Here is a 14,272-nt window from a genome sequence, read left to right as displayed (position 1 = left end):
GCTCGCCGGTTTTATAACTTCAGATTCTTACTGGTGATTCTGCCCAGTGCAGATTACTGTCTCAGAATGCCGCGAGTACGCGCAAGAATTGGTCTCATTTTTAACACTTGGTAAATATATTTAAACTCAGATATTTCGTGTTTGGTTTGGGTGGACGCGCCTTGTTGGAAAGCTCCGTGGTGTTTCACCGTTGAAAATACTGTATATTATTCTGCACTGCATAATTTGGATAGCTCAGGACTTCAGTAGGGGTTTTATGGGGCCATCAACAGACTTGGTTTTCTCCCAAAAAGAACTTCTTAGCGCACTGTACTCTATAACGTACTTTTGAACTTAGTTACTCTTGATTAACTTTTTTCCCTGGTCTTTAGATCTTCTTTTATACTTAGGTATTCTGACACACGCTGTCTAGCTCGCCTCAGTGCTTAAAAAGTACTAACGGGAGGGGGTCAGAACTGATCGACAAAGGCTACAGAAAGTGAACAATGCTTTCTATTCTGCTTACAGCCCAAACCCAGAAAGCACCAACCCCCCCCCCCCACCCCCCCACACCACCACCGCCCCCCCCCCCCCCCCTCCCCAGGCTCCCCAACCAGCAACACAGCGCCCAGCTAAACGCAGCGCACTCTTCAACTCACACTCATTCAAGGTAGAGGGGGGAAAAAAACTTTCTTCAACATCGAACAGTGACTGTGTAGAATTTTTCTTTAGTTTTGTTTTGCTATTTTTCTCCTTCACTCACCCACCTCACTCCCGAAATAAAACAAGTAATTTCTGTTATGAGTATCTGGAGGTAATTATGTTGCTGGTATTGGATTGTTAAGGGTTGTAAAAAGACACAACAGCTCCGTGGGGCGCTCAATTGCGAGGAGACAATTACAATAAAGAGTCTATTCACGGGGTTTAGCAAAAGAGGGGTACAATAACGAAATGGACCAGCTTTCATTTTCTTTTTACCTCTTTCTCGAAATACTTCATTCTGTTCCCTTTTGCCACCATAAGTATAACGCATAATGCACCCCCCCCCCCTCCCCACCTCACCTCACTATTACATCTGAACCTAAATTCCAGGACTCTCGCTTTCCCTCCCTCCCCTCTTCTTTCTATTCATCACACACCACCGGAAAATAATTTATAGACTAGCTTTGTTATCTATTCCTGCACACACAAAAAATAAACTTCAAACAAACACTTTCTCCCAGCATGCAGACTTCCCTGCGTAAATATTTACAACAGCCAAGGGTGGCTACCTGATTATCCAGAGAACTGAGAGAGCAGGAGATGGCCGCGCGTTTAATTGCAGCCAGAGGAAGCCATCGCTGTTCGTGAGATAATTTGTGCTTTTTCACTTTAAGAAAGGACCGTAACATTTGCACCATCTTTTTTTTTTAAATTTCAAAAATGCTTTCTTTTGTCTGTGACTTTTTTTTAACCGCGCCATCGGAAATGTTTTCCAAATTACTCGGATTGCAAAAAGCAATTTATCACTTTCTGAAAAGTTCACATGTCGTTTTACTGCCTTATTAAGATGTCTTTTTGCAATAATTAAAAAAAGAAATCAGCAGCTGATAGCGTCCTGATATATTTCAGGGCTAGAATTTTAAACACACTGTTTACTATTGTCTGCTCGGCACAGAGATAAAAACAAGTGCTGAACTAGCAATTGTTTCTCAAAGGCCCAGCCTGGGAGAGGATACTGTACCGCCCTTTATATATATACATATATAGATATAAATATATAGTCTAACAGCGGACGTCAAATTCGCCGAATGTTATCTTATTGTATCTTACTGCCGATTTCAAGTCAAACTGTTTCCCTTTTGCACTGCCCAGCCTTCTCTCAACGTTGGCCGAGAGTACATGTTTATGAAGTATTGGATTATATATTAAAACACACCCGTAAATCTCACAATAAAGCGGCCATTACATATTTCATTTTCTGGCTTTTATATTTTTCTATCTTTTAACTTCCACATTCGGAATTTCTACAAAAAAAAACTTCTGTGCATTTAAACAAATGTAGGAATTATATATTATTCCCACCTGCGCGGATATTTCCCAGTTTCTGACTGTTAAGATGCGTGCAGTCTGCGTTAAGAACACTTATACCCATAATAGGGAGAAATCTGCATTGATTTCTTTTTTACGACCAGAATTTGAAGAGCTATTTAGAACAAGGTGAGGCGGGGAACAGCTCGACTGAGCGCTCAATAATTTACTGTAAAATCGAGTAGGCAGTTTAAATCTTACAGAGACAGATCTGTATACGTCTGTTCTTAAATGTTAAATGTCTTATTAATGTTTCTAGTTGAAGCGGAATTTGGTGCAATATTTTCGCTCTAAATTGCGAATGCGTATTATGTTCTTCCCCTCCCCCAATCTAAATATATATATATATATATATACATCACAGACTGCAATGCTTGGTTTTCTCGTCAGGCCTTGGCTATAAATTTAATGTTTCTATAAAATTTAAAAAACAGAAGAATCCGGTTTGAAGCGGAGGGAAAATATTGATGGGATGAATGCTTGGAACTGGAGCCGAGTAAGGAGCTCTCCTTTCAATTAATCTCCGTTTTAACAGGGACACCATACAGTTTGGTTCGAAATCGCTGAAACCCATGAATTCTCGAGACGGTAAAGCACCTTAAGAGCTGGGATTTTTTTTTTTGAAAAAAGCCCTAACGCTTGTACAGAGTTATGATGAGTTAGAAACACTGTGCAAACGGCACTAATGAATCGGCTGATTGCTTAATTCAAACTGACACTATGCATCATCGGGTCATTGCATCTTCATCAAACAGCAAGCTTTGGCCTAAAGTGACTTATTTTACTCTTTCTTATCATTAATAAACATCAACTACTTATAAACATGCAGAAGAAATGACATTAGACAAGCCCACGTTACAGCATCTCAAACACATTTCACGTCGTCTCCCAGAAACGCCAGAGTTACATTTGCCTGGAGGGCAAATAATGGGGTTTTACTAAATTCTCTGGTGCATCGTTCAGAAAATTATTTATCTTAATGTTAAAATAAACTGATGCGTGTCCGCGGAATCCGATTAAAATTAATCTGTGGCCATTAATACAAGTCAAGCAGAGAGTAAACGGCTTGATAGGAATAAAAAAGCAATCCACAAGTTAAAACTGGCGAATGGTTTAATACAACGGCCGAGAATTTAGTTGATTTCCATTGAATTTCCTAAAGATTGTCCAACTATATATGTGCCCTCTTAAGAATTAGCCGTTTGTTCAATGCAGTATTTTAAAATAACCCACAAATGATGAAAATCTCGTTAAAATGTATAATCGTGTTGCACTAAATCGGAGTTAGGCAATAAATCATAAATGGAAGCTTACGAAACTTATCTTTCCCTTGCGATTAAGAAATGTTAAATAAGGTGCCCAAAATTGCACTAAATAAAATATAGGAAAAGCAAATAAACTCACCTTTATGGGGCATTCTGCGTCGCTGTCAACACGTCCAGCAAACAGTAAAGATGGGATATGATGCGCGACTTTTTTTTAGTCTTGCCAGTGAATTATAGTTTCTCCACACAGAGAGAGAGATAGGGCAAATTCCTGCGAAGGAGACAGAGATTGACAATAAAATCTGCTGTCACTAAGGAGAGGAGTTGTTGAAACACGCGGAGAGGGGAGAGACAAGAGAGAGGGGAGAAAGACAAGAGAGGAGAGACAGAGAGAGCGAGAGAGCACACCTAGTTGATTGCTGATGGTGCTAGTTGTATTAATGTATGTCTGAATTCAGGAGGTGCGTTCGCCTCGCCTCCACTTCACTTCACTGGCCCATTAGCAGAGGGTGACCTTTGTCATCATCCGCAAGCAAAAACACTTCCTCCCTGCGCCTCAGCAGCGCGGGAAATCCACTCTTTCAAACTCACTAATCACTCCACACGGTTTTATGCACCACATGCAAATACACACAAATAAATATTTCCTTATGCAAAGCAAGGGGGATGGCGAGCATGCCGGGCAACCGGGCACAAGCGACATTCCTCACTGCTGCATTCGCCTTCCGTGCCTGCAAGGGAAGATTTTACTGATACACTAGCGTGTATAAAAGTTTTATCGCAGGATTCGGTAAAATAACTCCAGGGTAATGTTCCTGGCCATGTAGGCTATATATACATATGATAAAATGCTCCCAAATTTCGCAGTGTAATTGTACGTCAATTGAACACTTTAAGAATCGTTTTGCTCATTCAGGAGAAGATTTTGCCGGAGTTGGAAATGACTAAAATATTAAAATTTCAGGAACCAATGGCTTTGACAATCATAGTTATGAGATGGATGGAACTAATTTAAATTGATTTTTCATCTCCACATTAAGATGACCTTTGGAAAGTAGTCACTTTAAATAACTACGGTATATAATATATATTCCATTATTTAAACTTTATTTTTAGGGAAATTCACAGACAATTAGGTCTATGATGAATTTATACAAATTACCTATCTCTAGTAATGTTCTAAGTAAAGAGGAGAGCTTCCATCCTCTTGACAGCGCTGATTAAATACACATTTACTTTGTGGATTCGAGGCTCTGGTAAATAGGCCTGAAGTGTCTGCACAGAAAACATTCACAAACCTCTCCCACGCGCCCTTTGTTTGCCCGATGTCTGTTATTAGCTTTTCTTGAGGCAGTAATAAGTTAAACCTCAACTTTTCTGAAGGAGATGCGCCAACGTTTGGAGAGAGAGACAGAGAGAGAAAGAGAAAGCATATTTAACATCCTCCGCAAGCAGCTTGTGCGCCTGTTTTACGGCAGCTTAGTGCAAGCTCTATTAATTTTAATTGATCATTTCCAATAGGCTGTGCCACTTCACTGGCTGCCAGAAAATCGCAGGGAAAGGAAGAAAATGAACTCGCAGCTGACCACACACCAGAACTACATTTGTTGAATGCCCGACTATTAATGCACACCTCAGTAAACTCCAAAGCAACCCCTCAGCGCCTGGTTTGAGGTTACATAGGTAGCACCAGTCTCGGCTCAGGGTGTCTCCATTATTTATCCCATTGGAATAGAGCGTATGTGTGTGTGAGAGAGAGAGAAAAAAAAAACAACCAGAAGGGAAAAAAGGGCGGCGGGGTGGGGGTTGGTTGTGTGTGTGTGTGTGTGTTGGGGGGGGGGGGGGAGGGGCGGGTGTGTGTGTGTGTGTGGGAGGGGGGGGGGGGTTGTCTCAGAAACGCGCAAAGCATAAAATGAAGTCGTGGATGCATACACTTGACTTCTCTTGACATGTGAAAAGTGCTAAAAGTCAGAGCTCATCAATAAAGTATCTTGAAAGTGAATAAGAGCACTGACAACCATTGCATTCCTAACTAAAGTACAATGCGGAGACAAACGACTCTGCCAAATACTTTGCATCTGACTGAAAAGGACGCCTCAATAGGAGCTGGATAATGAGCTGCCCAGACCGTCATGCACTGTCATCTCGAGTCCTGGCGAGAGCTGCCACTCTCTTCATATCCATCCAACTCACTTCTATCTTTTCCCTTCACCTAGCGTCAATATTCCTGGATCCTACTGGTATATTTTTTTGAACGTCTATCTTGATATATTCCAGGAGATTTGCACTTCGGGAGAGGGGGTGGGCGGTGGGAAATAGGAAAAAAAATGCATTTTTTTAAGGGGAGTTACAGGTCACGCTGTGACCGAGTACAGAGTTAGCATGGGAACGTGGCCCTATTACAGCAACTGTCTAAAGAGAGATGGTGCTGGGTGGGGGTCGCTTTTAACTGCTTAAAGTCGAGAGTTTTGTCCGCTCTATTATGGCGAAGAGGACATCGCTCGCCTTACAGTTCCACATACACAAGAAAAAAGGCTCCTTTTCTGTTGCAAAAATAGCGCTTGTATCACACGGCGCGGAGCGGGAGCATCGCCTCTTGCTTTCCTAAAGTGCGGCTTTAAATCGCAAACAACCACTAAAACAGAAGGAGGATATAGACGCAGTGAATATATTAACGTCTGCAACTAGATTCGGTAAACTGCAGGAGTTTAAAAAAAAGTTGGTCTTGTATTAAAATGAACTCTCACAATTCAAATCTGTAACTATTTCCTCGCTAACCGTGAGCACGTCTGGGAATAGTCAGCGATGAAATAAAAAGGCCTTGACTACACCGCACAGAAACTTGTCGAGTTGGTAATTTATTCCAAACGAGGAGAGAAATACACACAACAACAAAAAACTCTTCCAAGTTTCGCACTGCACTTCAAGCAGAAATTCCACAGTCGCAGCAAAATTAATGTACTTGATTTTTTTTTAAATGTACAAACCCGTTTCCTTGTCCTTTGGCTGACGGAAGGTGTGGCCTCGAAAAGCTTTGCAAATTAGCTAGAAACAATTGTGCATTAGTCTGCTTATTTATGAGAGAATCCGCCCCGCCGTTCTTTTTTTAAAGAAGGCAATTTAAAATGAATCTCCACTTTTTTTGTGGGCGGTTTAACGTATGCTCGGCTCTTCGGATCAATTCTCTCTGTAACTAGTTGGATTGTAGTTTTTTTTTTGGAAATAAAAGCGCTTCTTCTCAACAAACAAAATTTGAAGCAGTAAAGTTGGGTGCCTTCATAAATCCGCAGGCGGCGATGGTGAATTTTTTTCTCTCTCTTTCGCTGCAAGATCAATTAGCGCACTTCGGATTAGCACCCACTAATACGGGCCAGAAGACCTTAATCTTGTCGCTATTTCCCCCCGGGGCAAAGTGTTCTTTGTGGGCCCCGCGAAAAAAAAAGTTTTAAACACACACAACACACACAAAAAAAAAATCATGCGAAGAGAGGGAAATACTGAATGCAACTGACGTCATGCTCCGAGCGAAAGGGGTTTATTAAAGCGCATCGCCAAAAGAGACTGAGATACATTGGCTGCCATTGATTTATCAAGGAGTTAGGAACAGGCGCCTGTAGCCAATGGGGAAGCGCACCAGCCAAGGTTTATCATTACAATAATTCCCTAATTGTTCGGGGTCTACAATTCCTCGTTGAAGTTTAAGACTTGAGAACCCATTGCACGGTTAATATATATATATTCAAAGAAAACAAAATGACCTGTTTGGAAGTTCTGTTACTTTCTCTGCCCAAGTTCACTCTCTAAAATATTTACAGGAAAAGTTATCAGGGGCTCACCTGATCGACAGCTTTTCCTATCGGGGGAGGGGTTAGGGGGTCCCTACAAAAGAAAAAAAAATTCCCTCCCACTCTCTCTCTTGAGTTTGGTAAGAGGAACGGAGTGACGCCATTTTTAATGAACATTGCTCTCCCCAGCCTTTCAAAGAGAGAAAAGTGAGCTTTAATGAGTCTTTTAACTTGTACTGTTCAGGGCTATCCTGCTGCCGGATTGCATTGTGCGAAATGACATTTTTTTAAAAATACAACTGATAGGTACCAGTATGATCCGAGTTTGGATTCAAATTTATGCAAAGCACAGGGGGGCTTTTTATAAAATAATTAAAATGGGAATTTCACGCTCAAGTTTTGTTTTATTTACCACGGGCACAAACTCACAGCAGAAGGAACGGGGGTTTGGCGATTGCTGCTGTGATTTTTAGGCAGCAGGGCCGAATTAATTGGTGGACTTTTAAATTTGAATATCAAACGTGTTGTGTGAAATAGAATAACTTGGAGAAAAAAATGGACAATGAACTTGTCCAAAGCTCCTGTGTTGTTATGAGCGATGAACCCAAAAGGCTTTCTCCAACCCTCCATCTCCAGGATACAAAATGAAGGAAAATGAACATTGGAAAGTTGATATTGGACGAGACTGCACAAAACAGAGAAAACCAATTACTGAAATCCGGAAGCTGAAATAAACTTTATCCAACATTTCAAAATTAAAGCGTTTGAACAAAAGCTTGCGTCATATCTGAATGAAAATGACAGCAATATGGTGAAAGGATATTTTGTGCAATGCTTGTTGTTACCGTAATAATTTTGGACGCACAATTAAGTGATATGAGGTTTGCATTTTATTGCGGGGTTATACTATGTTCTGAAACTTTCTCTGTTCTTCTATCTGGAATAAAATAAAACCTCGTTTCTTGCTCAGACAAGACTGAGAAAATTACCAGATCTTAAATCTTATCCGTCCCCAAGGGAGAATAAAACCCCCAGTACAGACACACACATGTTCCTATTTATATTGTCCACAAGGAACATCAAATAATATCTAGAACAATGTGCGTGCCCCGCTTAAAACTACTCGCTCATGTTCCTTATATAAACTTGCTAAACTAAACTTTGTTTTACTGTGGCAGTTTAAATTATTTTTTTTTGCTTTTTAAAAAAAATCAATAAGGAATTAGATGACAAGAGCCAATGGCTCCACACCAGGAATCTCTTGCCTGTGGTTTAATGAAATTAATCGTTACCGTTAACACAGGTTGGTGCAGTACTGTACCATTAAAATACTTGCTGCCTGGAAAATAACGCGCAAAATCACTCAATTAAAGCAATTACTATAAAACATGCTTCGTTTATTTGTACAGGCATAATGGCAGAGGTTGTGTCAGCTCATAGACTGTATACAAAACCCCGAAAATTACCTTGTCGAAAAGTATATTAAACCATCTGTGCAATTCGTTTGAACAGGTCTTATGACAATCACAGTTTATGTCTGTCTCGGATTCCGTATCATTGGCGTACATTGTAAGGTCGCCTGATTTCGAGAACTTGCTCTCCCAAGGCCGCGTTGAATATATTCGATTTCAGAAGAGCTAATAAGTTGGCAAATTAACGTTTTAAACCTGACCACCCCCCCCCCCCCACCCCCCAACACACAAACACCCTACTCAGCCTCAAGAAGTCTAAATCACTTAACCGCACCTAGTGCAAAAACTGACCCCGTCTTCTTGTATTAGCCAACCAAACTACCAAGAACCTTTCACAATCCACAGAATACTTAAAGTCCTCTTGTCTAGTCCAGTCGGTAGATGGTGGAGATGCACGATTTCTGACAACTTATCCCAGCGCCCGTGCCTTGCGGATACTTTATGCCTGTCTGTGTATTGAACACAAAATGTATTTTAAGCTATCATACCGACACAAACTGAGATAATACTCTCCGTCTGCACTCTGGGAGAGTCTTCGCAGTGTCTCCTTGCTCGTTAATTTTCTAGTGTCACTCAGACTAGGCTACAAAAAAAAAACTAAATCTATATAAGCACCTCTGAGCGGAAATGGTCCACCATTTTACCAACCTCTCAATCTTATCACAGGTGGAGGATACATGTGTTTTATAAACACCTAGAAAACTCTGCTAGATTAGCAGTCGTCTCAAAAGGTTAATATGAGAATCGGTTTTTAAAATATTCTAGGCGAAATGTATTAGATTTAAACGTACATTGGTCTGGAATGGGGGTTAATCAGGCAAAGGGCTTCTAGTCAGGGCAATTATGTTACAGGCCTATCTCGACATGACAGCTGAATAAACACTATCTCTGATAAACATCTCTAATTAGGGAGGAGGGTCTGTATTGCAAGGCGCTTGATTTATTCCCGAGGTATGGTCCACTACCGGTGTGCCCCATGTACAGTAGTACCTCCACCTAATACCTAGCTCCAGCCATACCCAGAAGAGCTAGCTCGGAATATTACACTGATCCTTAGACGAGGGAGAAAATGGAATGCACAATGCAAAGTGGAGCCGCTTAAGGTGAGTTGGTCTTTAAATTTTAAAAACGAAACCATATTTCCATCAAGATTCTTAAAAAGGGTTTCTAAATTCTAACCTTGATTCCCACACAGGTAGCTCTGGGTCGGTGACTACAGTGCAATTACCCCGACTAGTGAAAAGGAAGAAATCCCTCCTTAATATACCCGCTGATGGTTTCCCCTCTGAGAAGTTTCCTTTGAATTTCCTTTTTTTTATGCATTCTTAATGTGACACGACCATGCTTGATGTCCGTGAGTAAACTTAATACTTAATCTCCCCTAAGATCGCCCCGACTTCTGCAGCCTCCTGACGCACACAAGGGTGTGACAGGGATTGGTGTAACATGAAGCCGATGCTTTACCTTGCTGAATAGCGTTAATTATACGCCGTTCAAACGGCGAGCAAAAATCAAACAAGTTCCTGGGATTTGACACGACTGTAATATGGCGTGAAGCACATTGTTCTGCACTGACATTTTTTAGAGATGAGCTAAACGCGGGCAACTTCGAAAGAGAAACATAGCCATCCACTTCTCCCTCACACCACAATCAACATTTCCTGGGTGATGGGGTGGGGGCGGGGATACAAAATTACTAACTCACCGTCTTTTCATTTCTCCCTATCCCAGATAGGCAGCTGACAACTACAAAAAGGTTTGGTCTGTTCCCGCGCCACCTGTTAACAGATGCGGACAGCAACTTTCCTGCAATCCCACAGACCGTCTTCCCCTTTACCCCCACCACACAAAAATGAGCAGTTGTGGCTCCCTGTGGCAGTATAGTTTTTAATTATGTAATGACAATTGGCTGCCCGTTGCAATAGATGCAATAGGTACGAACCAGTGCGATTCGTCGAAGCGACCTCAAAAGGCAAAGATTCTCTCAAAAGAGGTCTATGAGCCACACAAATAAACCGGGTGCAGACATGTCACTGTACAGCAAAAATGTTAGGGGAGAAAAGGGAAATAGGGATAAAAGGATAAAACGCAAATTGGCAGAGATTCTGCTCACACAAGGTGAATAAGGAGAGGCAAACAGATAGAGAAGGTAAGCTACAACGGAGAGCAGCGGTAAGGTAAGAACGAAGCGGGAGCTACAGTACCTGATTTAAGCCGCACTCTGTTGCTGATTCAACACATTAATTTATGTCTCCCAGTCCGGTCGCTGAGAAAGAACCCTGGGAGGTTTTGGTCGCCTTATTTTCACATTGGGCTCTCACTCAGAGTTTAAATGTCACCGGGACTATGGGACGGCTTTTCGTTCAAACACAAACTTTCCCCCTTAATATCAGTGCCAGCTCGGCGCTGATTGGGCCAGGCGACTGCGTGACGCAATGACACCCTGTGCAAACACAGGGGCTGCACTTAACGCCGGGCCTAGCGCCGGCCTCATTTCAAGTGGAGATTTCCTTATGTTTTGAAATGGTCCCCCCCCCCACCCCCTCATTCCCCCTCACCCCCCTCACTCACCCTCCTCCCGTTAAAGAAGCGCTGTGTTGTGAAATATAGAAAGACCGGAAGCACTCAGTGAACATTGAGTATTATTTTATGCCAAACTTATAATGCCCCCTTTAAGAAAAGAGTGGCCTCGTGTTGTTTTCCTTATATGGCTATTTATCCTAAAGCAACATTGCAAGTAGACTCCAATAAAGTTTTCATAGTTCTGACTCAGATTGGTGTTGATGGCACAGCGGCAGCATAATGGATTCAGTCATCATTATATAAATATATGAATATGCAAATATGTCTCAAAATCTATATCTGATAGATCATATAAACGGGAGCAGCTAATTTTGCAAAATTACACCATGGCGATATTTCAATGATAGGCACCGTGTGTACTGAATCCTGCATTTATTCTGCAAGAATCGTACAATTTAAAGTAATACTGCAATTCTCCAACAGCCGATTCTTTTCTCTCAGTATATTGTCCTATTTAATATTTCTGAGGGTGTTTTGTGGTATACATGTACAACAGTGCAAAGAAAGTGATGTTTATCTGGTGTGAAGTATTAGACACCAGACCTCATATAACAATTATTCACGCAATTAAATCCCACTGCCTGACATTAAGTGGGAAAACATTTGCCAGGACTAGTAATTGCTTGATATAATTTATCATTCACCTCAGGTCTACGGCCCGTCTCTCCGTGATTTAGTCCGAAGTCACCAATAAAGTAAACATTGATCCATTGGTTCTCGGTTCTGTTTATTGAATGGGTTCAGTCAGGTAGAAAAATCAACTTTCTGCTTCTGGCTGGATACCTTCATTAGAACGGTAACTAGCCTCAACACAGTGAAAACAGATCGAAAGTGCAACCCCTCCAACCGTCTTACCTGACCCTTCATCTTTCAAAAATACACCGTTACACACACACACCATGAAAATGTCTTAAATACTTGTCAAGGGAAATAAAATCAAGGTTTACATTTCCCGTCTAATGCAACGCGCAACAATAGAGACTTGTGTTGTTTTTCTCTTTATTCTTCAGAATATTACGAAATAAAGGAACACTGGAAAGCGAGCTGTGAGAATCGCTGAACTTTTGTCATCCCATATCTTCGCTACAGTTAAAGTCATGCATTTGGGCCTTATTAATTGTTGAAGGAACATCTGAGGTCACTCAGATTGAATGTGTAAAATCATAGGCACACATGCACACATTCGTCTACATGCTCGGGTCTTGTGTGTTTTAAGTGTGTCTGCACGCACACACATATTAATGTCTGCATGTGTAGATCTATTGATGGCTGCATTCTAATAGGTATGTGTGGGTGCATTTGCACTTTTTTTTAACGATTTTTGTCAGCCTATTTGGACATTTATACAGTGCCAGTACAATGTTACTGGCTTGCAGATAAACCATTATTTATACACATTTTGCAGAGTAAATAATTTATTAGTATCTGCCCTCACACAGCCCGTTCTTAGCAACGGTTTACGGTTTATAACTAAACATTCCAGAAAAATTATCTCCACGCGTGTTCCACTATCTGATTCCGCAATTGCCCGTTCCGAGCGAGACGCAGTTTCACTGCGAAAGTTGCATTGAAGGACTGGAGAACAAATCTGACCCATTTGGACATCTTATTGTGAAAACACGCTCGGTGATCTTAAAAATATATAATCTCTTCATAGAAGATCTATACAACCAGTTAATGTTTGTTTTTGCTATTAGTGACAAGAGAATATTCATTGTTCCAAATTCAACTCTAAGGAAAGTCTTCGCTCCACGGCTTGTCCATGTTTTTATTGAAGGTAGGACATTCTTTTTTTTTAATCGGCGTAAATGCAGCAATGGCTGTTTAAAATAAATGTGTGTGTATTTACTATATTGGGAAGGAAATAGAAGCAAGTGGTGTTTGCTCCCACTGTGGCTCTGGTGGAGCAATATGTTGGCAAGTATGATAGGAAGTGAATGGATAATGTTTCAACAGATTTTTTTTTAAAGAACTGTCAGGAAAAGGTGTTTCGCTAATGATCCTACCCGTTGCTATTAGGGGGTTGGGAGGCGGGGTGGGGGGGGGGGGGATGTGGTGGTGGTGCTCTGAAACCGTGCAACCGACCAGGGTTCTCCAAGGCAGCGCTAGAAACGCTGCCACGGCCCCTTATCTGTCTCTCAGCAAAGGCGAGCGCAGCTAAAATAGAGCCAGGTGTTACCTTCCTCTCTACAAACTGCACAACTCTCCAAAAGGAACTCATCCGTGAATCAATCTGTGCGGCCAGACCCGTTGTCAGAGCGCAAGATTGTTTAAATGGCCTACATCATGAGCATTTGATGAGTTTATTTTTTGTTTTAACTGTGGATAGGTGTCAGGGGGAGCGGATGCTAACTGATCGTTAATGCGGTGTTCCAAACATGGGGCTGTTTCATCTGTTTTTTTTGTGTGTGTCATGCACTGAGATTGCATTTGGAAAGAAACCATTAGATATAACATGGGGCACTTTTTACTTAAGATGAGATCAATGAGATATTACAGTTATGTGCCTATTCAGATCCCTAACTGCCTAAGATTGTATTAGGAGTTTTTATCCAAACTGATGGTAGTAATATTGCAACTTACAGCGTCGGTTTTGGCGTTACTTTACATGTTAAAAATGATTTATATCAAATAACAACCCACTTTTTGGTCGCTGCTGTGGTTATTTTAATAAGCTCGTTGCAGTACATTCAGTCATAACATAAACAAAACACCTTAAGGCAAGCTTTTGTCTTCCAGATAAAATGAAAATATTCTGTCCATAAAAGATGCAATTCTTGTACCTCGCTTTTCGGTGGGGATGAAAAGTGTTTATTCAGAACCCCATTGTACATTTCACAGTCCCTGTGGGTGCAATGAATAGTGTGTTATGTCGGCTGGAAATTGATTGTCTTTAGTTGGTGGAAATTTATATGGCAGTATTAAAACTTTATTACAAGTGTGGAGTATTTGGGCACAACTAAGTGTCATTGTTTCTGCAGAAATTAGCATTCCAAATCGTCTGTTAAAAGATGTTCGTTATGCAGACACTGCGGATTTTGGGAAGATTCATACAAATAACTCGAAGATAGTTCCTTAGCTGACAGAAGATATCCACTGCTGGAGTAAATAGGCAATG

This window comes from Heterodontus francisci, chromosome 14, assembly GCF_036365525.1.
Source record: "Heterodontus francisci isolate sHetFra1 chromosome 14, sHetFra1.hap1, whole genome shotgun sequence".
In the NCBI taxonomy this organism is placed as follows: Eukaryota; Metazoa; Chordata; class Chondrichthyes; order Heterodontiformes; family Heterodontidae; genus Heterodontus; species Heterodontus francisci.
The sequence above is the reverse complement of the archived record's forward strand: the minus strand, read 5'-3'. Positions refer to the sequence as shown.